General features: G+C 38.7%; 1 pseudogene; it reads left to right on the top strand.

Moving 5' to 3' along the window:
• On the top strand, nucleotides 1–26,344 carry LOC141442993 (uncharacterized; annotated as a pseudogene).

Here is a 26,344-nt window from a genome sequence, read left to right as displayed (position 1 = left end):
CAGGATATCATTTGAACTTCAGTGAAAAGTTTTGGTGTTTTTATACTACTGGTTCGTAACTTTGTATTGTGATTAATTAAGGTGGATTTATTATGTTTGATGTCCAGCAGCTTGGTGAGAAGGAATGGAAGCAAACAGAGGAATATGGAGGTGATTCTGCATCGCGTACGGCCTGTATCGCGAGGCCTCGCCGCGGGCGCCCGGAGGCTGCATGTTTGCCTCGCGTGGGCTTTTTCGGGCCGCGTAATTGCCTTTTTTCGCGAGGCAATCGCGTTCGTTACCATCGCGCGCCGCCTGATAAGTATGTCGGTTGTGTTGCAGCGCCGTCGGCTGCCGACCGAAGCGTGGCCGGGCTTCGCCCCTCGCGTCGCGCGCGTTCGGAGCCCTCGCTCCTCCCGGGTCGCGATCGGAGACGTCCAGGTAAGCCTTCAATTCACCGGGGACGGATCAATACATTTGACCGCCATCTTGTGAAAGTATATTTAGATTTTTCTCATAATTAGGGCGTAATAAGTAATTGTTGGTCACTTGTATGTTAGCGGAAAGTCGGCTAAGTATCTTAGGTACACATTGCTTCGTCATATAGTCGGGATTTCGAATAACTTTTTGTAAGTAAAATGTGGCCATTTTCTCAGTTCATTTACCATCTTCATCAGAAATCACCACACCTATGACTTCTACCACAGTCCACAGACTGCATAGTACATATAGTAAGATACAGTTACATATAGGTATGTAAAGGTTTGGTAACTAAATTATAAATACATATATATTTCATCTAAAAAACTATGACTAAACTTTCCATTCAGTATCTCTTCTCAGGGTTGACTTTTACTTAACTTCATGAATGCAAAGGCAGAAATCTATGGAAAATTTATGGCTGTCTTTTTATTACTATTTACTGGTTATAAGTAAGATTTGTTATTACTTGAAACTCAAAATGCCAGTTCCTTTTACGGCACAAGAAAGGTTAATAGTCTATCATGGTTGTAATATCCGATATTTATTGTAAATATCAAATATTGGATATTTATGACATATAATAATAATAATAATAATAATAATAAAGCCTTTTATTTTCCAAATACTTACAGGAGTTTCTCTACTTATTTTCCTTTATAATTATAATTAGCAAGTTGTTAGTATTGTTAGTAATTCCTTAGTTTATTTATTTGTGTTAGTACTAGTTTCCGTAGATTTGGACCCCTCTCTGGGTGTAGGCCTCCTCCAGCTTGTTCCAAGTCTCCCTATCTTCCGCTTTTTTCAGCCAGTCTCGTCCGGCTGACTCCACTATGTCATCTGTCCATCTTTTATAGGGTCTGCCAACTCTTCTTTTTCCAATGGGACCCTTCCATTTAGTTGTGAGTATTGTCCACCTTTTGTCCTTGTATCGAGCTAAGTGTCCCGCCCACCGCCATTTAAGTTTTAGAGTTTGAGTGAGTGCATCTTGTATTTTGGATTTGTCTCGTATGTCTTTGCTTCTAATTTTTTGTCTCCTGTTTATTTTCAGCATGCTTCTTTCCATGGCCCTTTGCGTAGTTCTAATCTTTTGTTTAATTTTATCAGTGAGGGACCATGTTTGACATCCGTAAAGAAGACTCGGTAAGAGGCAAGAATCCATCACCGCTTTTTTCAGATTCATGTTGTAGCTTCCTTTAAGTATTTCCTTAAGTGACCAGAATTTTTTCCAAGTTATGTTAGTTCGTCTTTCTACTTCTTCCTCTGTGTTTGTGTTTTTGAATGATAGCTGCTTACCTAGGTAGATGTAGTGATCCACATAGTCTATAGTATTGCCTCTGATGGTAATTGGGACTTGATGGCTGTTTGTCATTATCTTAGTTTTACTGGCGTTCATGTGCAACCCCACTTCTCTGCTGGCTTCGTCCAGCTGTCTTATCATCTCTTTAAGTTCCTTGGCAGATTCTGCAATGACTGCTATGTCGTCTGCGAATCTGAGATGATTGAGATAATTGCCGTCTAGTCTTATGCCCTTCTTCTTCCATTGTAGCTTCTTAAATATGCATTCCAAGACAGCAATAAAGATCTTCGGCGACAGAGGGTCTCCTTGTCGGACCCCACGCTCTACTCTTACTTGATCCCCTCTTGACTCTAGTCTGACTCTGCTGGTGCTATTTGCGTATATACTTTTTATGATGTTTATGTACTTTTGGTCAACCCCAGTCTTCTTAAGCGCGTCCCAGATTGCACTATGGCTTAAGCTGTCAAATGCTTTACTGTAATCAATAAAGCCCACATATATGTTTCTATTGAACTCCTTGTATTTTTCGATTACTTGTTCCAGTGTATGTATGTGATCTGTTGTGCTAAAACCAGCCCGGAAACCAGCTTGTTCTTGTGGCTGTGATTCGTCAATCGCTTTAGATATTCTTGTTAGTATAATTGAAGAGAAGAGTTTATAGGTACTTGCCAGTAAGCTAATTGGCCTGTAGTTACCTATGTCCAATGGATTCCCTTTTTTATACAGCAGGATGATGTCGGATGTACACCATTGGTTAGGTACTGTCTCTGAGTCTATTATCATATTGAATAGTTGTGTAAGATGGTGGAGTAAGACTGGTGCGCCTAGCTTTAGGGCTTCATTGGTCAGGCTGTCTGGGCCTGGGCTTTTTTCTGCTTTTAGTTTCCTTATGTGTTCGTATACTTCTATCTCTTCGATTGGCTCAACCGTTTTGTTAGCGTTAGCGTTAGGTATATCTGACTCTTCCACCGTATCCTCTGGATCGTGTCTTCTGTATAGCTCTTTATAAAAATTTGTTGCGTGAGCTATTACATCTTGTCTTGATTTTGTTTCTTTTTTATTATTTTCGAGTTTTTGTATCCACTTTTTACTTAGATTTAGTTCCTTCAATGCCCTTTTTGCGCTTCTGAATTTCGTCAAATTCCTTGTAATTACTTCCTGTCTATGCATACTGTAATCTTTCCTTATAGATTTTCTTGTTTCTTTGAATAGGTTACTTAGATTCTTCTTCTCTTCCTTACTTTTATTATCTGCAAACATTAGATCTGTACGTTGTTTAATTAGTTGCATTGTGTGCTCGCTAAAGATTTTGTTCTCTTTTTTATGATGTACCTCGTTAGATTTTTTAAGACTGTAAATTATGGACTTTTCTATATGGTTATAGTAATCCTGAACACTTAATTGTAATGTATTTGTTTCCAAACTGGTTTTCAAGTGTCCAAGGTAGTTTTGGACCTCCTCATTATTTTTTGGTGTTTTAGGTATTGTGTTGAAACTCTTTCTGCTTTTGACAATTTGGTTTAGGTTAAGTGTTGCTCTCAGTGGCCTGTGGTCGGAGGAAAACATCACTTTGTTCAGGACTTCATAGTTTGTTATCCTTTTCGGGTCATTACTTAGTATAAAGTCGATTTCGTTTCTGGTGTTCTTGTCTGGTGACATCCAAGTCCATTTCCTCTCTGCTCTTTTTTTGAAAAAGGTATTCATTATAGAAAGTTTGTATTCTAGTGCGTAGTCTATAAGTTTTTCTCCTCTTTTGTTACGTTTACCATAACCGTACTTGCCCATCACTAGGTTTTCTTCCGTTTTGGGATGACCGATCTTCGCATTAAAATCACCTACAACAAGAATTTTTTTATCTGATAGCTCATGTGCTGTCTTTAGATCGTTGTAAAATTTAACGATTTCCTCCTCACTAGAGTTCTCAGTGGGTGCGTAGGTTTGGATTATGGTTAATGGCATGTTTCCGAATTTGAGTTTTAAAATTGCTACTCGTTCAGATATTCCTGTGAAGTTTACAATGTTATTTTTGAAAGCCTTCTTTATCATGAAACCCACCCCGTGTAGGCCTGCTGTTTCCCCTATATAGCACAGGATAAAGTTTTCATGTTCCTCGATATTGTGACCCATTTTTCTGACTTCTGCGAGTCCTATAATATCCCAGTCTATGTTTTCTATTGCATTGTTTAGCTCCAGTAGTCTTTCTCTTGTTGATAATGATCTTACATTGTATGTGCATATTTTTAGTTGATGTCCATTTTTCAATTCCTTCATTTCTTCTTTATTGTTAGATGGAGGGTTGTGGTCGTTCTCCCCACGGGGACCAGCCGGATTGGGGATTGTGTAATTAGTTGTTTTATTATTTTTAGTTGTTGTTTTTGTATTAGGTTTTGTTCTTTGTTTTCTGCCATTTTTTAGTTTTTTGATGACATATCTTCTGTTTGTGAGTGTGCTCTGTTCCTCATGGATTCAAATGGGTTGCTTCTAGGCAGTTTAGCAGGTTTGGCTGCACTGTCCATTTTGTGAGCTGTGCTGAAGTTGCTAGGGGGCGTAGATGGTGGTGAAGACGGAATTCTTTTCCTTTTTTCCTTCTCCAACTTGTCCTTTATAATGAGTGTACCATTCCTTATGATTGCGTACTTTCCAGAAGCTTCTTTTAGTGCTGGAATCAGTGACTTTCTTATTTCAACCTCTTCCTTGGGCAAATCCTCCGTAATGTATGTTCCTTTTGGGAAGTTCTTCTTGTTTTTGAGAATTTCGTTTCTGCGCCATGTAAGAGTCAGAGTAATCTTAATAGGTCTTATTTTATTGACAGTCTTTTTTCCAACTCTATATAATTTGCTAATTTCCCATTTGTCCCATTCATGGGTTTCATTCTGCGCTTTATTATTGGTCCTATTGAGCAGTCCAAGCACCATATTTGTCAGTTCTGAGTTGTTAGTCTCCCTTTCTTCCACCCCATGTAAGATTATATTGTTTTTTCTTCCTTCTAATTCTAGATAATTTATTTTAGAACGCAATGTCTCAACCTCTTTTTTTAAAGCTTCATTTTCTAGCCGAAAGGGTACCAAGTGTTCATCTAAAGTTTTAGTAATAGTTTCGGTTAAGATTTGCATTTGTTTGTTGTTTTGTTTTTCCATCTCTTCCTTTATATTAGACCATAGCAATTTCATTTGTTCTTCCATTATTATTTATCAGAGACGTAGTTGTTTCTTATTTTATTTTTTCTACCAATAGTAGTTTTTTATTTCTGCTGGCAACCTCTGGTATTCTTTTTTTTTTTTTTTTTGACAACTGACGAACGAACAAACTTGAACTGACAACCTCAGTCTAGACTACCCACAACACCAAAATTATTGCTATCGATTTTTGATGATTTAGTCTACTTTATAGCACTTTGCGTCGATTTTATTATTTAATTGTGACCCGTGCCGAACTTTTGTAGCGATTAACACGTTATTCTTTCAAACTAATCACTTTTACACGATATTTCGTATTAAAATGCGGAGAAGCGCGCGACATAGATGTTTTCACTGTGACAGTTTTGACAGTTTTTTTGACAGTTTTGAAAGTTTGATATATATCCATTTTGTATGAAAGCCATATTATTATTTGTAAAATAAATTAACTACTCCAACACCATCTACATTTGGGAAGTAGAAATATATTAAAAACTTGCCAAAATTTTCTTAATAATATCAAATTTTGAACCAATTTTTGTATTGATATATATCATAAAAAATCATTTGATATATTGGATATATATCATGATATATATCCTCGAACCCTGAGTCTAATACAGCTTTACTCAACCTGAGGGGCTAGAACAGGGTTTCTCAAACTTATGGCTCCACATATTCCTGTTAAAGTTTCTAGACAACAGCGAACCCCTACCTCCCCCAAAAAGAAAGTAATAAAACTGGCTGTTGGTGAAACTAAGTTTATTTTTATTTCAATCATCATGATAATATAATTTATATTATTTATTTCAATGAAAGGTAGCAAATATAGGTAAGAATCTAAGAATCGTCTTGCCAATGAAAATACAAACTGAAACAAATAACAAACGAATAAGTAACAAATTTGGAGTTGAAATAAAAAATACTCCAAAAACCAATCTTAATCATCTTGCCAGTCTTGCAGCCACCATCACATAAACCTTATTGCAAACCCCCTACTGTCGAATAGCGAACCCCTAGGGGTTCACGTACCCCACTTTGAGGAACCCTGGGCTAGAACTTCACTGCTTTGGGGAGCAAATTAAGTTTATTGATTTAATCCTTAATTTGGCAGTGTACACCACAATAAACATGATACGAGACTATCTTTTTGTATTTTTTTTTTTAATTTAGAATTTTTTGGACTAAGGTAACATCGAGGTTTGAATCATGAACTTTTTTTAATTTTGTCAAATTAAGGGTTCTTACTATGCAAGGCCGGATCTATATGAGGGCTTTTAAGGTGATTTTCCACCGGCGAGGCGAGACAAGAATATGGTATTTGACTATTTTCTATATGTTTTATAAATTAAAACCACACAATGCCTGTTATCGAATAAAAAAACAATTTTTAAGCTACTTTTACAAATAACAAAGTTATAAAGGTTTAAAATTCAAGATTAGACAGAGAAAGACATACTGGCATGTGACATCACATGCCAGTACCGCCATACTTGCTGCATAGAGAAAAGCGTTAGAGAAAGAGACAGGTATATCTTTATTTATCTATATTTTCATAATAATATTAAGATATGGCAAAATCAAGAGTTGTCAAATACCATATTGAAATTTGTATGGCGGAGCCCGCGGCGGCCCGCAGCGGCTCGCGGCGGGCGCGCGAGAATACATACAAATTTCAATTCTCGTCTCGCCTCGCTGGTGGAAAATCACCATTAGGGCTGCAACTCAGGGTCTCATGGATAAAGGGCCTCCAACCCCCTTGGAACTTAGTTGATGGTCATAACATAAGTTTCAGTGTTATTAAATTATCAGCATAAAGTCATTAGCTATATCTCTGTAGTTAATGTAGTAGTGTAGTAAAAGCTTTTTAACTACTTTTTTGTTAATATTTCTTTTGCTTCAAATAATTATTAACTTTTCAAGACCCAAGCTTTATTATTAAACAGCATACTTATAGAATAGTATAAAAGGTGTAAAAAACAAAAACTACATTAAAATAAAATAAGCTAAGTAAAACTATAATAAATCTAAAAATGGACCCTGCGGCATGGTACCAAAGATGCTGGCAGCTTTTCCCTGCTGGATCGTTAGAGTGATGCGTTGAGCAAGGAAACTGCCAGCTCTTCGGTCTCCTGTGGTATCTGAGTCTCTTTGATAAATCTTTGAAGAGACAGAGCGCCAGGGTCACATGGACCAAGGGTCTTAACGCCGAAAGGTACAACATTTTATTCGGCACCAAGACCACTGTATTTTCCAAGCTTTATTATTTAGTTAGATAATATTATTACTTTGGAAGTTATGGCATATATTTTTACACTTTATTAGGTACAAGTTCATACGTGGATCTTGAATAACTTCCACAGCTAGCAACACTTTGCTTTCGTAGAAATATTTAAAAACCAGAAGCATTGTGGCAACATGTTGCCCGCTGCTACTGAATGCATGGCATGAACATATATTTACACTTAAATGAATGACAGATAGACATAACCATTGTTGATGTTGAAAAGTTTAAATTAAATGGTAGGTAGTTGCTTGTCAGAGATATCTCATTAAATAAGTTTTTGTTAAAATTTTCATTTTCAATACATGCTTTTTTTCTGACTGTACTTGCATTGTCATCTAAGCTACATTTCCGTACCAAATTTCAATTCGATGCCATCAACTGTTGCCGGTCTACCAGGATTTCACTACCAGATTATTGTATTGTCATTGTCACCAGATTTACATAAATATGACAAATTTCAAGTCAATCGTACCACTGGAAGTGGGTCAAATTTAGCTTTCAAGATTTGACCCAAATGTCTATATAAACAAATAAGCGAACAGGGCAACCTGTGTACAGTTACCAGCATTAATATCTGCCACAGCGGAGCGTGCAAAAATATCTGACACGTCCCTCTGGCCCTAGAAATAGAGTCATATCAGATATTTATGCACGCTTGTTGTGTCAGATATTGGTGCTGGTGACTGTACCTAAATAGATATTTACACACAACAACAAAAAATGTTTACAATACTTGAAGAACTTTTGACTTTAAAATACCCCTAGACAAACAAGCATGATTTCAAGAACCCCCTTTATAAAAAAACAGGAATAAATTTAGGTCAATTTTTATTAATTCAAATGCCTATAGATAAGACGGCGGACCCCCATACACATACTCGTGGACCACAGGTTAAGAAACGCTGCCTTAGACTCTATGATCTTCAGCATTGTGACGTCATCCCGTTTGACCTTACCTTCTCCCCCCAGGATGTCGGGCCGCCGCAACGGCTCGGTCTCCCGCGCGGCCGAGACCGCATCCAAGAACCGGCTGCACATGGACCGGAATCCGCAGCACTCTAGGATAACTGGTGAGTTTTATTTCCATCAAGGCGGGCTACTACGTAATACGGTATTTGACTATTTTGTATATGTTTTATAAATTAAAACTACACAATGCCTGTTATCGAATAGAAAAACAATTTTTAAGCTACCTTTACAAATAACAAAGTTATAAAGGTTTGAAATTCAAGATTAGACAGAGAAAGACATACTGGCATGTGACGTCACACGCCAGTACCGCCATACTTGCTGCATAGAGAAAAGCGTTTGAGAAAGAGACAGGTATATAGATTTTTTTCTAAAAAATCACTTTAAATCCAATTTTCAACCGATTTAAATTTTCTCTTCGCTAAACACTATCTGTATGTCTATATTTCCATAATAATATTAAGATATGGCAAAATCAGGAGTTGTCAAATACCGTATTGGAAAATCGAACTTCGTGTCGTACCCTCTCACTCGTATTAAAAAAATATAAGCGTCAGTGGGATGGTAAGATGCGAGGTTTTTAGGACAACTTTTTTTTTGCTGACTGTATTTGTATTGTCACCCAAACTACATTTCCATACCAAATTTCAAGTCGATACCATTAACCATTGAAGAGTTGCATCCTGTGGAGATGATCCTGGCCGGACTAACCAGAATGTCACGACCAGATTATTGTATTGTCACGCAATTTACATAAGTATACCAAATTTCAAGTCAATCCATCGAATTTAACTTGCAAAATTTGATTACAGACAGACAGACAATGGTACAGGTGAAACTAAATAAAAGCTTGTAAAATTAAACACACTCATTATACTTGTATTGTTTGTTTAATTTGCTTATTTCGATTCAACATTTCGTAGTATTTTTACATAACGTCACGTTCTTTCTCAAAGTGGGCGATAACGTCCCAGGGGCCCAGAAAAAATGTTCACCTTTGTGCCTTCATTAGGCGAGACTAATATGTTAGAGGTTTTTAAGGTGAAAAAACCGACCAAGAGCGTGTCTGACACGCCCGAAATAGGGTTCCGTAGCCATTACGAAAAAATTAAGTAATATTTTTCTAAGGATTTTGTATTTTGTACGGAATATTCCAAGTTTAGGTATTTTTTATACCTTAGGCTGCTATTTACTCTTAAACTAGTAATAATTCTCAAGAAAACTTAACCGTTATAGTTTTCCTTGTATGTTTGATATACTTACTACCATCATGATTTTTTTCAAATTTTTCTACCCACATGTTTAGATTTTAGAGGGGGGACGCTCGATTTTAATGAAAATTTGCACTTAAGTTGAATATTTTGCAAAAAAATCACTGAATCGAAAAATCGTTGTAGCAACCTCCTAATGGTTTTAAAATACCTATCCAATGATACCCCACAGTACAAGGTTGGATGAGAAAAAAAAAACACCCCCACTTTACGCCTATGAGAGGTACTCTAAAAAATTTTTTTTAATTTCTTAAATTACCATTTTGTCGGCATAGTTTACATATACATATTCGTGCAAAATTACAGCTTTCAAGCATTAATAGTCCCTGAGGCCCTGAGCAAAGCCGCGGACGGACAGACAGACAGACATACATGGCGAAACTATAAGGGTTCCGTTTTTGCCATTTTGGCTACGGAACCCTAAAAATGGGGGGCGCTACAAATTAACTGATTTTCAAAGTGGGCTTTAGACGAAATAAGTTTGGGAACCTCTGGTATATATAAGGTTGGGAATCCCTGGGCTAGAGGATCCGACTCTTGTATCTTCAGATCCTGATGTACCCATCTCTAGTTCAAAGCAGTGAATGCGTTAACCCGGCACGCCGAGCTCTGTCCGCAGACCCGTCAAACCCGGCCGGCCGCCGCAAGGAGATAGACAACGTGATGAAACGTGCGCGCCAAGCGTCACCCGGCAGCTGGGATAGAAAACTCCTGCAGGTCGAGGAGAAGGATCCCAACAGGTTTGTTTTCATTTATTAAACTACTGGACAATATACGTTTAAAATGTTTATTTCTGATATGGACAATGAAGTGAAAAAAAATATAAATATAAAAAAAAAACTTTTTGATCATACTGCCTAAAAATCAAAACGTCTACGTGGAATTTAGCCTAAAGCTTATGTTGACTGAGAATCAAAATGCCTACCAGGCAATATGACTTTGCAGCACTTGAACTTCATCTTATCTAATAATAGTAGATTGTTCAACAAGGGACTAAAACAAGCCATAATGACACGAAATGCTAGCCACCCTCGCGTGTCATTATGGTTGTTTAGTCTCGCGTTAAACACTCTACTTTTCACTTTGACGACGTTCTGTTCAAAATTACAGATTACTTTTTAAAAACGTACGCTCAATACGACTAATGGACGGACATCTGTTCAAAATTCAAATAGGTAGCAAAAAAATTGTTTCGCTCTTTTTTCTTTTCTTTTAATTTTTTTCAAGTGTCGCTTTAAATGCTTGCATATTTAGCCAACAGATTCAAAATTGAAGACTATTTTAAAAATAATTGGACTATGCATAATGAAATGAATTCATCTTTAATATAATTGAATAGATTGATATTCGTAATCATTAATTGTGTTTCACGAAATAAAATCGTGTTTTTTGAATATTCTTGCACAGTTGTCATTGAGGTTATTTCCACGCCATAAAAATTGTCTATACACTATCACTAAAAATGGCGATAATCGGCCTCCATTCACAAACACCGTGTTTGGCTGTTTAGGGGTTTCCAAAGTAAATTTTAAAAAATTACTTTAATCCCTAGAGATTAATGTGGAGTCTCGATATGCAGAGACTAAAGCAACATTTTAAAAGCATGAGAAGTGAAAAATAATATTTAAATCAACCACCGGTTCGGAAAAACCTCTGTTGAGAAGAATCTGGCAAGAAACTCGACAACTTTTTTTTATCTTAAAAGTCAAGTATTAAATTATAATATCAGAAAACATTGAGCGCGTACCTTTTCTTTTGCCAATTAAATAAAAAAAAAAAAACGGCCAAGAGCGTGTCTGACACGCCCGAAATAGGGTTCCGTAGCCATTACGAAAAAGTGAAGTAATATTTTTCTAAGGATTTTGTATTTTGTACGGAATATTCCAAGTTTAGGTATAATTTATACCTTAGGCCGCTATTTACTCTTAAACTACTATTAATTCTTAAACTATTAAAAAGCCGTGGTGGCCTAGTGGTTTGACCTATAGCCTTTCAAGCAGAGGGTCGTAGGTTCAAACCCCGGCTCGCACCTCTGAGTTTTCGAAATTCATGTGCGGAATTACATTTGAAATTCACCACGAGCTTTGCGGTGAAGGAAAACATCGTAAGGAAGCCTACACAAATCTGCGAAGCAATTAAATGATGCGTGTGAAGTTCCCAATCCGCACTGGGCCCGCGTGGGAACTATGGCCCAAGCCCTCTTGTTCTGAGAGGAGGCCTGTGCCCAGCAGTGGGACGTATATAGGCTGGGATGGATGGATGGACTAATAATTCGGAAATTAAAAAAAAAAAACAAGCTCTTTTTTTTTCTATACCATTTTGTCGTGTTCACATATCTTATATTCGTGCAAAATTACAGCTTTCTAGCATTGATAGTCCCTCAGCAAAGCCGCGGACGGAGAGACAGACAGACAGACATGGCGAAACTTAAAGGGTTCTGTTTTTGCCATTTTGGCTATGGGACCATAAAAGTACGTTTGAAATATTTGCATAAGCAATTGAGTTTATTTGAGCTAAAAATCTCAGGATATTTAAATGAAATGTGAACCTTAAATTTATTGGAATAATTTTCAAAATCACAAACACTTTCGGTTCGCTCTTTAAAACTATGTATGTTAAAAAAAGTCAGGACTTAGGTTAGGATGTTAAAATGTATGGTAAATTGAAGAAAAATCGATGTTTTTTAATTTTCTCCAACTCTTGATATTGTAGATAAACAAATATATTGTTGCAGATGGCGCCACACTGGCTACAAGCAATTGTACTTGGACGGGTCGCGGTCCCCCTCCCCGCGGCGGTCTCGCTCTCCCATCGCTCTCGCACGCCGCTCTAGGTATATATCACTATCCTTCTCATCGTCAGTGGAAAGGAAAAGCTACTGAGGGCGTGCTCTAGCTGTCGGTTGGTATGATCGTTGACGTTTAGATCGGTCAGTATGGGAAAGTCTAACAGCCTTATTCATAAAAAGTTAGAGCCTCCTTGAAGGCTCCTTGAAGGCCCGATGCTAAAAAACATGATTCATAAGTGTCTGTTAGCGCTAATCAGTCGATCAAGGCTCTGCTAAAGTTGGAGGACCGTAGACCTTCCTATCTCCCTGCTAAGTCACAAAATGGCCGCCACAAGTTTGAACAGCTGACTTTGACAAGAGCAAAAAACCATACCGAAGATATTTTAGTGAAGGGAGGGTTACGCAAAGATTTAAAAAAAAAAACAGGAAAAAATATTTTCAGGAATTTGTATTTAAAAATCCTCTAAATTAGGTATTTATTACTTCTACTTTACTACTTTACTAACAATAAATATGAAAAAAAAAATTAGGATGATTAACATAATTACGGCTTTTTGCACTTAGGTACAACATAAACATGCTGATCGGAAATGGCGGGAAAACAAACATCTCGCTTTTTATATTTTTTTCCTGCTAATTTGCTGTCATTATTGCTGTCAATTTTTTGTCTTTGATTTGTCAAGATGGCCAACATAACGCGTCTAATCCGTCTGTCAGCAACTCAACTACTAGCAGACTGCTAGCAAGCGTTTATGAATCATACTTCTTGACAACCGTCTAACAAGCTTAATCAGTCTGCTAAGTAACAGACCGATCAAACCTCAATTAAGGATTTTTTATGAATAAGGCTGTAAAACTACAAGAAATACGAAGATCTGTTCTTAGGAACCATGTCATGTCATCGATTTTAGTAACAAGAAAAACTGCATTCAGACATTAAAAAAAAAACTTGTTCTCAGTACGGGAATCGAACCAGGTCGTTTTAAAAAAAAAACTACTTTAAGATTGGTTTTTGGAATCTTTTTGTAAGCAATCAAATTAAGATTGGTTTTTTGCAATCCTCCTTAGTAACGATATCTCTTGTCCGGGTGAGCGGTTAGTTCCAATGGAGTGCCGAAAAAAGTTTCTCGATGAGGGCTACGGCATAGATGTCGCTAGCGTCACTGCTTAAGTGACTAAGTAAGAAACAAACAAGCTGAGATATGAGGTGCATAGGGGAAATTCGTGTCGGTACCGTTGACCATCAGTGGTGTAGCGGTATAGCACGCGGTACGGATTACCGAGGACCTGGGTTCGATTCCCAGTGATGGTCTTATTTTTCTGTTTTTTCTGTGCATCTATATTTCAGTTTGTATTTTCAAAAACTACTTCACTTCTATTTGCATATTGATAGTGTAGGTCATCTCTCTGATATTATAAATGCTAAAGTTTGTAAGTCTGTTTGTTTGTTTGTTTGGTACTTCATCACTTCTAAACTGCTGACCGGATTTAGATGAAATTCGGTACACAGATAGTTTTGAGTCCTGGGGAAGGACATGGGATAGTTTTTATCCGGAAATTGCAAACGTCCGGGTATTATTCCCGTAATGAGAACAAGTTTTTTTAAAATGTATGAATGCAGTTTTTCTTGTTACTAAAATCGATGACATGGTTCCTAAGAACAGATGTTCGTATGTCTTATAGTTTCAGACTTTCCCATACTGACCGATCTAAATGAGCCACCCTGTATAGACTGGGATGGCTGATGATGATGCCAATACAATACAATACAAATACTCTTTTCTCAAAAATGTCCATAAAAGTTTGACATTATTCTTTACATATCAGAAGGTGAAGTGCATAGTTTATGGTCAGCGAAAAATTAAAAAGTTAAAAAGATTGCAGGCGCGCTAGCTCGACAATAATGAATTAGCGCGCCTGCAATCAGTCACATTTTTTTTTTTAAGTTAAAAAGGCCATGGAAATGTTGGCACAAGTCGTATACAGCCAAGTCTAATGGCCGGTATTAGATATTTTGTTGGAACTCCGGACTTTTTCTATTGGGTCTGAAATAGCTTGTGGTGTTTTCGGTGGAAAATACACCTGCAGTTTACTTTTAATGAAAAAAGGCAGGAAATAAGAAATTTATTGGAATAAAATTAAATTTTATAATATATTTTGAGAAAAAGTTTATTCTATTTCAGAATTATTCACCATTTTTGAGAAAAGCTTTATATTAGTCTCGGCTGCTCGCAAGCTCGTCCGTTTAATACTCATACTCAGCCAGCAATTGCCTACTTCCAGGCCACGACAATAATCTACTATTATTGTACACCAGAAATAGTAAGCGATACAGAAAAACAGGTACACAGAGAAAGTTACAATTTCTTTTGACTATGGTTTCCAGATCGCCGTTGCCGCTCTCGCGGCGCTCGCGCTCGCCCATCCGCCGCTCTCGCTCGCCGCTGCCGCGTCGCGACTCACGCGCAAGGTCGCCCCGCCGCAGCCCCCGACGGTCGCCCAGGTAACCACACCAGGCCATATACTCATCATCCCAGCCTATATACGTCCTACTGCTGGGCACACCTCTCAGAAGAAGAGGGCTTGGGCCATAGTTCCCACGCGGGCCCAGAGCGCATTGGGAACTTCACACGCACCATTGGATTGCTTCGCAGGTTTGGGCAGCTTTCCTCACGATGTTTTCCTTCACCGCAAAGCTCGTGGTGAATTTCAAATGTAATTTCGCACATGAATTTGGAAAAACTCAGAGGTGCGAGCCGGGGTTTGAACCCACGACCGACGACGACGATGCAAAATTCGAACTTCGTATCGTATCATACCGTCCCGCTGAAGCTAATATTATTTAAATACGAGAGTGAGAGAGACGGTATGTTACGAACTTAGATTTTCGAATTTCGTATAGTCTGTCCTGCGGCGTAGACTTGCAAGAAAAGTCTTGCAAGTTGCATTACATTTAGGAAAAAATATGGTTTTTCCTAAACAGAATGAAGAGCACAATCGATTCCGATCGTTAAAAAAAATGGCCCCCACAAAACTGACATTATTTAGGGTCATTTTTTTAAACTATCAGAATCGATCGCGCTCTTGATTCTGAATAGGAAAAATCATATTTTTTCCTACCACTAGAGGCGCTAGTGTAGCGTGAGGTCTCCGAAATGTCAAATCTCATAGTTTTTGGGTGAGCTACGCGGGTTTATTTATAATTAAAATAATTTTGTTAATATTTTGCAATATCTGAAATTAATTATTGCAAATATGCGTTCCAGGGCAATGAATGTCTGTGTTTTGAGACAGTTTTGTCTTTCGGAAACCTTTGTCCTCATTTTTTTTTCCGAACAAAACGGGGACTATGCAACACTGTGGCATGCTCGATATTTATATGGTACGGTTTTAAGGTGTATTAAATATGATTTTAATCTAAACTTTGTTTTTACGCCCGTAATAACAGACCTTCAAAACCATACTTAAACACCTCACGCAACAGTGCGCCATCTAGTGAGACAAAAAACGATAGCCCTCATTGTATTGTGTTCCAGACGCAGCCCGCTCCCGCTGGGCGGACGGCGGCGCTCCCCGCGGCCGCGGTCGCCGCCGCCCGCGGGCCGCGCGAGGCGCCGCGCCCGCGCCCCGCCCCCGCGCCGCCCCCCCCGCTCCCGCCCCGCCAATGGCGCGCCCGCCCTCGCCGCCCGACCCTAGAAAGGTAACACATTTTTTACAAACTTTTATTAACTAAAATTTTTCACTAAACACAACAATAATTCATTGCTTTGGGCAAAGATTGAAATATCAAATACCTCTTCCATATTTTTTATTCTAGTATTACTATTAATTAAAAATTCATTAAAACTACAATTAAAAACAATAATATGGAAAAGTTCGAAATTTGGCCCGGAAATGTGGTTTGGAATGGAAGATGACAATGCAAGTACAGTAAGCGAAAAACGCTTGTATAAAAAATTAAATAAATAAATGAAATAAATATCATTTATTTATTTGACACTTGACAACAATTGACCTAGTCCCAAACTAAGCAAAGCTTGTACTATGGATACTAGGGAACAAAATAAAATACATACTTAAATACTTAAATACATATTAAACATCCAAGACCCGAGAACAAACATTGTTATTCACACAAATATCTGCCCCGGCCGGCTCAAGCTTCGTAATCAGGTTCTCTAACCACTTGGTCATCCGGTCGTCAAACACTTTTTAACGAATACTTATTTTTTTGATCTTTTCGTTAAATAATCAGGCGTTATGATTATTTTTTTGTTGTAGTCCTCGGGCTCGGGTTCTTCAGTGAGCAGCTGCTCGGACGAGTCTTGCTCCGTGTGCTCCGCTAAGAACAAGAAGGGGCCGCCGCCAGGACCAAAGGGAGCGAAGCCGCCGTGAGTTTTACTGTTTTGTTTACTAGCTGTTGCCCGCGACTCCGTCTGCGTAGAAGTATAAAAAATAGTTTACATCGTATTCGCAGACCTACCAAATACAACGTGTGACATCCATAAAAAGTTAAGAACATACATTATAACTAACGATAGCTTTAACTATTGAGAACCGTTTTATCGAAAAAATATAACAATTACCTTTACTAATGGAGAGTTATTAATTTTTTTAGCTTTGCTACCGATACATTGCGTGCCGAATTAATTTTATGGAAAAAAAATGTTTTTTCTTTACTAGAATTACTAATTTACGTTCATAAGGGCCTATGCTTTCAGTCCTTAAAATATATTTTATTATGGAAGTCACATGTTATATAAAAAAAAAACGGTCAAGCCGTTTCCAAGGAGTTTGGTCACAAACATTGTGACCCGAGAAAGTCAGTCATGCGATGGAAAATGACCACAACCGCCTATGAGTATAGCTAGTGCCAAGAGAGTTGAAGTGAATGATTACACACAGCTACAAAAAGAACTGATTGCACAAAAGGAGAATGAATGAAATGAATGAGTAAATGTCAAAATCCGGCTGTCATTACACGACATCTTCATGTTTGCAGGTGGTAGGACCTTGTGGAAGGTCCGCCCGGATTGCTACCACCATCTTGCTCGCTAATCCTGCCGTGAAGCGGCAGTGCTTGCACTGTTGTGTTTCGGCGTGGAGATTAAGACAGCCGGTGAATTACTGGCACTTGAGGTATCCCATCTTAGGCCTCTAGGTTGGCAACGCATCTGCAATACCCCTGGTGTTGCAGATGTTTATGGGCGGTGGTGATCTCTTACCACCAGGAGACCCACTTGCTCGTTTGCCATCCAGTCGAATAAAAAAAAAAGTGTGCGTGGCTTCAGCTCCGGTGGCACTGCCTGTACAAATTACTTGTTCTGTTGCTGACATTTTAAGATAGATTATAACCCTTTGCTACTAGTACACGTACACTTCGTTTAGCAAGGATTTATAAAAAACCGGCCAAATGCGAGTCGAGCTCGCGCACCAGGGGTTCCGTACAGAGCTCCGGAGGGGTCTTACAGCGCGTAAGTGGAGAAGCTGCATGAATACACATTTGTTGCATAGGTAGACAGCTATCATAAAGTAATTGTTTTAAGTTCATTTACCAGTTTTGCTTGTTTTTAACAATTTTTTAATTCCAGGCCGGGCCCCGGCGTGCCGTCCCCTAACAGGGCTAAGAGGCCCCCTCAGTCGTCGGCCCGCGCCGTGCAGCCCACGAGGGAACTGCTGAAGGCGCGTGAAGCCAGCAAGCGGACCAGGGAAGAGAAGGTCAGCTATGAAAGTTGTATTGAATACCATACAAAATTTGTAGCCGAGCCAAGTTTTGGTTTCGCTGAGTTTCGGCTTGGCAATGATGATTCGGTCGTAAGTTCGGTTTCGGCCAAAAAAACTGCTGAACCTTTCGGCCGGGTCGAAACTTACATTGTACTGGCGGATCGCGTTCGGCTTGCTTCAAATCAAATCAATCAAAATAAATCAATAAAACTAAAAATTTAGAAGTATATAGCAATGTATGAAAAATGAAAGGCACTTAGTAAGTGAAAAATCGTTTCCACTGTTGCTATTTCATCTCCTCGCAATCGAAGTGAAAAGCAGAGTGTAAAACTCTAGCATTAAAAAACCCATTTTCCCCTCGACGTGTCTGTCCACCCTCGCTCGCCGTATCAGCCGCTGTCGGGTGGCTATATGAACGTCTCGGGTAAAATGGCTTGATTTATGCTCTTGTTATACAATCTACTATATTTGGGCACTAGCTTCAATACTATATTATTGGTATTATCTGACAGGTCCTTGAATGGCAACGCACACAGATGGCGGTGAATCGTCCGGCGGCGGCGGCAGCGGCAGCGGGCGCGCCGATCCCCGCCCACCATATAAAGCGCGAGGGCGAGCGACGCCGGCGCGGCGTGTCGCCCGCCGCCATCGCCGCCGCGCTCAATGACAGCGACAGCGACAGCGAGTCGGACGCCAGCAGCGACCAGCCGCAGCGGTAAGAGTAGACCCCGTACAATCCACTAGCGAATGGTGTGGTCGAGAGAGCGGTTACAACTGTAATTACGGGCATTTTCACACAAAAGTTTACCTTTTCTTTTCAATTTTGGAAAAAGTATGGTTTTTCCTACTCAGAATCTAATCTAATACTAAAAATCTATATTTTATTAAGATTTACAAATTAAATTATATATAACATAAACATAAATATTTACAAATTAAATAATACAAACAATTAATGTCAGTTTTGTGACGCTTTTTTCATACACTCAGTATAGGCTTCACAAAACTGATTCAGAAAATTTTGTATGAAAAAATTCAATTCATTTTGAAAGAAAAGGGTACACTTTTTTTTAAATGCCCTTACATCAAGCCTCTCTCATACCTCTCTCAATGACAGTGGCAGCGACTCCCACGCCAGCAGCGGCAAGAGTATACCCCGTATAATCCACTAGCGAATGGTATGGTCGAAAGAGCGGTTACAACTGTTATTACATCAAGGGTGAGCGGCTTCACAGCTACCTCTCTCAATGACAGTGGCAGCGATTCCGACGCCAGCAGCGGCCAGCCGCGGCAGTAGGAGTGTTATACCGCGTAAGATCCACTAGCAAACGGTATTCTGAGCGAGTGGTTAGAATCTTTAAAATATTAGATCAGGGATCCACTTGCTTAGATGAGCCATGAAGCGATTGCCTTGAAACTGTCACAAGTAGTTTAGTGTGTTTGTACCCTGTAAGATCATACTTTAAAAAAAACCAGCGAGGAGACGTTACCATGGCAACAAGCTGCACTAAAAAGTTGATTTTTTGAAACAAATAACTTTCTGCCAAGTTTTTTGCGGCGCATTCTTCTTGGCAATGATGGTCTTTCCGAAAGCGCTGGTAGTTTAATAACATGACGTGTAAAAGTGCCCATTGCGGCCTATTTACTGAATAAATATAAATAAAAGTCTGTTATCGAGTTATGTCCCTATAGTTATTGAGTGAAATGTATTTAGCTATACCCACTTGGTAAAATTGTATTGATACTATCTGTATTGCTTTAACATCAGCATGTACCTTAGACACACAATTTATGGCTTGAATAAATAAAATAAACGATTTGAATTTAATAATTACCGTTTGTTGCAGACTGACGCTGTCGGAGCGTTTCGGCAAGATGGCGCAGTGGTCGGCGGACCGCAGCGCTCGTTTGGAGAACATGCGGATCACGCGTCGCGACAGCGCGCTGCACGTGCGCATAGAGCGCGGCGAGGCGGCGCCCGAGACCACGCCGGAGCCCTACCCGTGAGTACACAATGAAGATCACTTTACACGGGAAGGAGAACGTATCTGAATATAGAATAGTAGATTGTACAACAAGAGCATAAAACGAGCCATTTTACCCAAGACGTTCGTTTAGCCACCCGAGCTGGTACGGCGAGGGTGGATAGACACGTCGAGGGGAAAATGGGTTTAATGCTCATAGTTTTACACTCTGCTTTTCACTTCGATGGCGAGTAAATTAAATAGCAACAGTGGAAACAATAAAATTGTTCACATACTATGTACCTTTTATTGTTTACGCATTACTGTTATAGGTATTATAAATTTTTAGTTTTATTGATCTATTTTAATTGATTTGATTGATTTTTAGTTTTATGTAAATTAAAAATTATTTTTAAAAATATGTAGAAACTTCTTTGCTTGTGGCTGTTTACACCTGATTGCCTTGGTCTTAGACGAAGATTTTACTTTATGCACTATACTAGTGCATAAAATGTCATTTTATGTCGCCTAGATCCAACATAAACACGAACTTTACGAGCATGAGAAGTGAAAAATGAATATGTATATCTAACTAAGCGGTCACGACATACAAAATACCCGTTCTTGAATCTACATAAGCACGACAACGTCTGTACACGCGTCAATGTGTGCGTAAGATACACAGGGCTGACTATCGCAAACAGTATATTTAAAAATGTTTCTCTATTCGATAACATTCATTGTGAAGTTTTAATTTATAAAACATATACAAAATAGTCAAATACCGTACCTATAAACGCTGACCAGGATCAGGAATAGAAAAAACCTGACACTTACTATACAATACCTACCAGTCATATTGACAACAGTGTCGGTGATGTTATTTAAAGGAATATTTTCTAATCCCTCAGACATTTTCTATGACAAATACTTTTATACATTGTGAATTATTTTCCTTCCAAGGCTATTGGTAATCTTCGGCATTTTAACGCACAAAAACACAAAATACCACGCGCAAACAACGTTAACTTTGACAGCAATAGACAGATGACATTTGAATTTAGTGTTACCAGTGCAAGAAATTAGTTCTATTGGTTTTCCGCAATGTGGCGAGGATTTTTATAATTCTGATCAGCCTTTACTAGCGTCGACTACCGTATTACAGAACCCTCATTTGGATTGTGTAAAATAAAACAATAAAGTCAAAATTCAAATGATTTATTCAGTAAATAGGCCGCAATGGGCACTTTTACACGTCATTTTTTTAAACTACCAGCGCTTTCGGAAAGACCATCATTGCCAAGAAGAATGCGCCGCAAGAAACTTGGCAGAAAGTCATTTTTTCATAAAAATATAATTACAAATAAAATACTTAAAAACTATATTATACAATTAAAGAAAAAAAAATACAAAAAATAATAATAAAAAGAATACAGGGATGTATGGGGTCCCTTAGTTACAGTAAAGTAAAAATAAAACCCAATCCTAAACCCTATCAGCCTTATTATAAAGTGGAGTAGAGTAGGTTTAACTTTAATTCGAGGTTGAACTTGAGATTAGTAAAAGTCAGTATTAATAAACAGAAGTAAGGAAAGAGTAAGCTAATCCAGGCTTGTCTTGGACTAAAACTTAATCCTTGGTGATGCCTAGTTTAACAATGGAGTAATATTGGAGTAACCTAACTTTTCTGTTTGACGTTGATGGTTGTGGTTTGCCTGTGGATTTATTTGAAATTCGTTGTAGTAAATTTATTTACCTAACTACTATTTTTGCATGCATATAGCATAGTATAGCATGGATTATATGCCGAAGATTTGCATGTCGTGCAAGAGCTTGAAGAACTCCAGGAATTAGAACAGGAGGTGGTTAGGCATGTAAAATTTTACAAAGTCCGCAAAAATCCTTTCTAGTTCTTTCTGAAGAACACGAATTTAAAACTAAATACCGATTTAGTACTGATACTGCCAATTTCATAGTTGATATGGTGAAAAATGAGTTAGCAGGTGATGCGAGAGGTGGTCACATACCGCCTCATATCAAAGTCTTAACTGCCATAAGAGTCTGGGGCCGTGATATCTTCGTTTTTACTAAATTATTTTTAACGTGTATTTACTTAACATGCGATCTTTATTCAACAGTTTCAGTTTCATTCAGTATTATTCCCGTAATAACAAACAATGATGTTGAAGTGACTGTAGGGCTACTACGAAACTCGAAAATCGAAGTTCGTGTCGTGCCGTCCCTCTCGCTCTCGTATTAAATAGTATAAGTGTCAGAGTGACCGCACGACGCGAACTTCCGAGTTTCGAGTTTCGTAGTAGCCCTGCTGTTTTCAAAGGCTGACAATCTATGTGACAATGCAAATATACATTTCTGGTGGCAGCGTCAGAACTAATTACCATACACTTACACCATTGTGACTATAACAAGAGTGAGCGAGATAACACTACAAAACAGCGCCATGCTCGGCCGCATGTTATATTTGGTTGCTTTCTACTTTGGATGTGGGTTCATACACAGATTAAAGACATTTTCTTTTTTTTCTATGGTTCATTCCTCGTTCATTCAATGATTCATTTTTTTTATTTTTTTCACGCTGAGTGCCATTGTTTACGTCATAGTCTAGGTTTAATAAATGTTTAACTAATACCTCGCTAGTCCATGTTTATTAATACAAATTTTAAAACTGACTTATACTTATTTAGTCAAGGAGACTAGTCCAAGTGTAAGTTCGGATTAAATTCGAATTAGATGTTTTATTAATAAGGCTGTATGGGTTTTTTAACGTACGTTTGTTACAGAGGCTTGGACCCGGCACCAGTGGGCAGCTACCCCGAGGAGCTGCTGGCTGTGGCGCCCGGCGGCCTGCCCTCGTGGGACGACGTGCGAGTGAGATACGACTACTACAAGAAGCGAGGGTATCTGCGAGGTGAGTCACTGGGCCCAGCAGTGGGCGACCAGAGTAGAGTAAAATTTATCTATTTACGAATAATCGATGCGGAATCGGGAAAAGCCGATAGAATAGTAGTTTATGCAACTGTTACATAATAAGGGTCCTTAAAACACGAGTGGTGTGTGGTTTTATGAAACGAGGCGAAACGGAGTTTCATAAATGGATCACATGAGTGTTTTAACCCATATATGCCCAGAACTATTTTTATTCTCCAATATCTTTCAGTGACTTCGTTCGAATCGTTTATCATCTCCTGAGGTTCCTATATCGTTATTCCGAACTCGATGTATTTTTAAAACACAGTGTATATTAACTGAGTGTATGTCCCTTAGGTCTGACGCTGGGCGATTACGTTAAATGGGAGGAGTGGTGGTACAAGTATCAGGAGTGGCTCAAGCGGGAACGTGCCTACGAGCGCTGGGCGGAGGGCGAGGCCGGCTCGGTGAGTGCTAATGTACGTTACACACATGCGGGGTCGGTCAACTTTTTTGTATGTCGTTGCCGCGGTTACGTCCCCTGGACAACTTTTTAAAACCATGAGTTTCTTTAAGCCCAGTTACTTCCACACCGTACTGTCAACATGTGGGTCGATCAATTTTCTTGTACGTCGTAGCAATGGTTACGTCTCCTGGACAACTTTTTAAAACCATGAGTTTATATATGCCCAGTTACAAGCCCACGGTTTTTTAAGAAACTCTGACACTGTTGTATCTTGGACAACGGGACAGAATAACAAACAAGAATAAGTTGATTGACCCTTGTAACTCACATAAGACTGTGCCAGGATAAGCTAAGCGATTCTGCCGCCCTCGAGTTGCACTTAAGAAAAAAAACATTTTATGTCATCTAGATCTAACATAAATACATGAGAAATGAAAACGTATGTTTGTGCAGGTACGTCGCGAGAGGCGCCGCCGCGGCGGCCGGCACCGGCGCAGCTGAGGACGCGCCGCCCCCGCGGCCGTCCTCGCTGTGGACCTGGCCGCGGGGGCGGCGCCGAGCGCGACTAGCTCGGCGCCCCCGCCCCGCCCGCACGCTGTGAGTCATCACCATCATCGCCTCGCACTATAGCTTAGACTCTGGCCAGCGAAAGCTGTCCACGCATTTTTTTACGAAATTTGGTATCATTTTTGAGATTGTCAAAATTGACATTGCCATTCTAGCCCGGCTTAAATGATTTTGATACTTATAGAAACAAATAAAATATTTTTTGTTTAATTTAACCTTCTACCATCCTCAAAATGCAAAATATTAGATTATGTTAGAATTAAAATGTTAGAAGATATATTCAATGCCAATCTGATCAAAATGATCTAAAAATTGATGCGTCTGGACTGTACGTAAATAAAGCACTGACAAAGATCAAAAAATTAACCAAGGGACTCCTAAAGTGCATCATAAACTTTCACACATTACTACATGAATTTTCATGCATCTGGAAAATTTAAATAATTTCGAAGTATGAACATCGTTTAATCAGTGTACAGCAAGTGTCAGCCTCATGTTTTTTTAATTTGCCTCGGTTTCGTGTGGACAGCTTTCGCTGGCCAGAGTCTACCACCTCTTTTGCGCACATGAGCAAATTTAAAATACGGACGATATCCCGCAAAATATGTATTATAAATGTAAAAGTTTGTAAGTCTGTCATTCTTTTTTTTTTCTACAATCTATATAAGGGGCCATCCATAAACTTAATATTTATTTTGTTCGCAGGCAAACCACCATATGGTGGTTAACCAGAAATCCAGTGGTGCTAAGGGTGTTGAAAGTTTTATGGACAGTATCGCGAAGTGTATTACTAATGTAGTGATAAATATTATACTAACACATTTTAAAGTTAAGACATGTTATATTACGCGTCATTTTAACAATTACGAAACTTTTTATCGATGGTGAGCGCTGTGAGATACTTATTTGTGACTGCTGTACTTGGAGATGTGAACTATAATTAATTGACTCCGAAGTGTTGGACAGAAATGTTTTTTGCTTACTCTGGATCTCTAGATTAAACACTGTAAGTAAGAATATGCAATAATCTATAACGTACCTGCCGAGTCCAAACTTTTTTAACAGATTTACTTGGGTCAATCAACTTTTTCTTGTACTTCGTTGTCATGGTTACGTCCCCTGGACAACTCTTCAAAACTATGAGTTTCTATGTGTTTTCATAAAGCGTAGTATTTTGTCATAGTTAATAGCCCATTATTTTATGGACTATCTCCTAACCACATTAGGAGCATATTTTATATTATAATAGTTTTTTTTTTTAAGAAACTGTCACTGTTGTCTCTTCGATAACGACACAATAATAAACAGGAAAAAGTTGATTACATTATGAGGTTCAAAATTAAAGATTTACTATTGATACAGCAAGGGATTAAATCATCATCATGTCAGCTGAAAGACGTCCACTGCTCTCTACTTAGACCGGTCTTGTGCCTTCCGCATCCACCGCGTTCCCGCAATCTTAACCAGGTCGTCGCTCCATCTTGTTGGAGGCCTACCGACAGCTCGTCTCCCGGTCCTCAGACGCCATTCCAGAACCTTCTGACCCTTCAGTCCTACGAGCAATGTGCCCCGCTCACTGCCACATGGGATTAAATAATTGCAATAAATCCGGTAGAAGCTCGGCGCACTCTTAAAAAAAAAGAAGATTCACCCTTCGGGTGTTACATTTAATTGTAGTCTCTGAGTGCAGTGGTAAAACTATTTTGTATTAGAAATAGAAAAGGCTTACGTTTGTCGTATGATTTATATTTGTATTAAATTATTATAATGATAGATTAATAGATATAGATATTGTCTACGCGATTTAATAGCATGGTAGTCCAAAAGTTTATAAATAACGTTGAAGGTTTTAATAATTAGGTATTGAATATTTTGTTGGTTATTTTCAATACCATGTTTTATCGATGAATGCCAAAGATGACGGGTCTCCGCTCTGAAGTCGTCTCAGCAAACAGTCGGGTAGCGTTATTACTAATAACGCTTTATTTAAGTGATGTGTAGCGACTCCTAGTGCCATCTAGTGAGCAAATATAGAAACTACAACGTCTTGCATCGCGCTATCGAAGTTTCTCAACTCGGACGCATATGTAGATCCCGACATGATCAATATGCTGAGAGGCTACAATAGATATTGTTTTTATTTTACTTGGGCCAATCAACTTTTTAGTATAACTTGTGGCCATGGTAACGTCCCCTGGGTTACTTATTAAAATTATTTCATGGGGTACAAATCCACTAAAAGTTGGCTCATCTAAGCGTGCTAAAAGTATACAATGCAAACATTTTTCTAAGAAAGTGTGTCACTGATGTCTCTTGAGTCACGGAACAGAATAACAACACAAAAGTTGATTGACCCTATTACACTTAAGTATATTCGAAGAATTGTTAATAAAAAAATTTTTTTTATTCGTCTGGATGGCAAACGAGCAAGTGGGTCTCCGGATG

The sequence above is a fragment of the Choristoneura fumiferana genome, chromosome 26 (assembly GCF_025370935.1).
Source record: "Choristoneura fumiferana chromosome 26, NRCan_CFum_1, whole genome shotgun sequence".
NCBI lineage: Eukaryota > Metazoa > Arthropoda > Insecta > Lepidoptera > Tortricidae > Choristoneura > Choristoneura fumiferana.
This window is presented reverse-complemented; position numbering and strand designations above follow the sequence as displayed.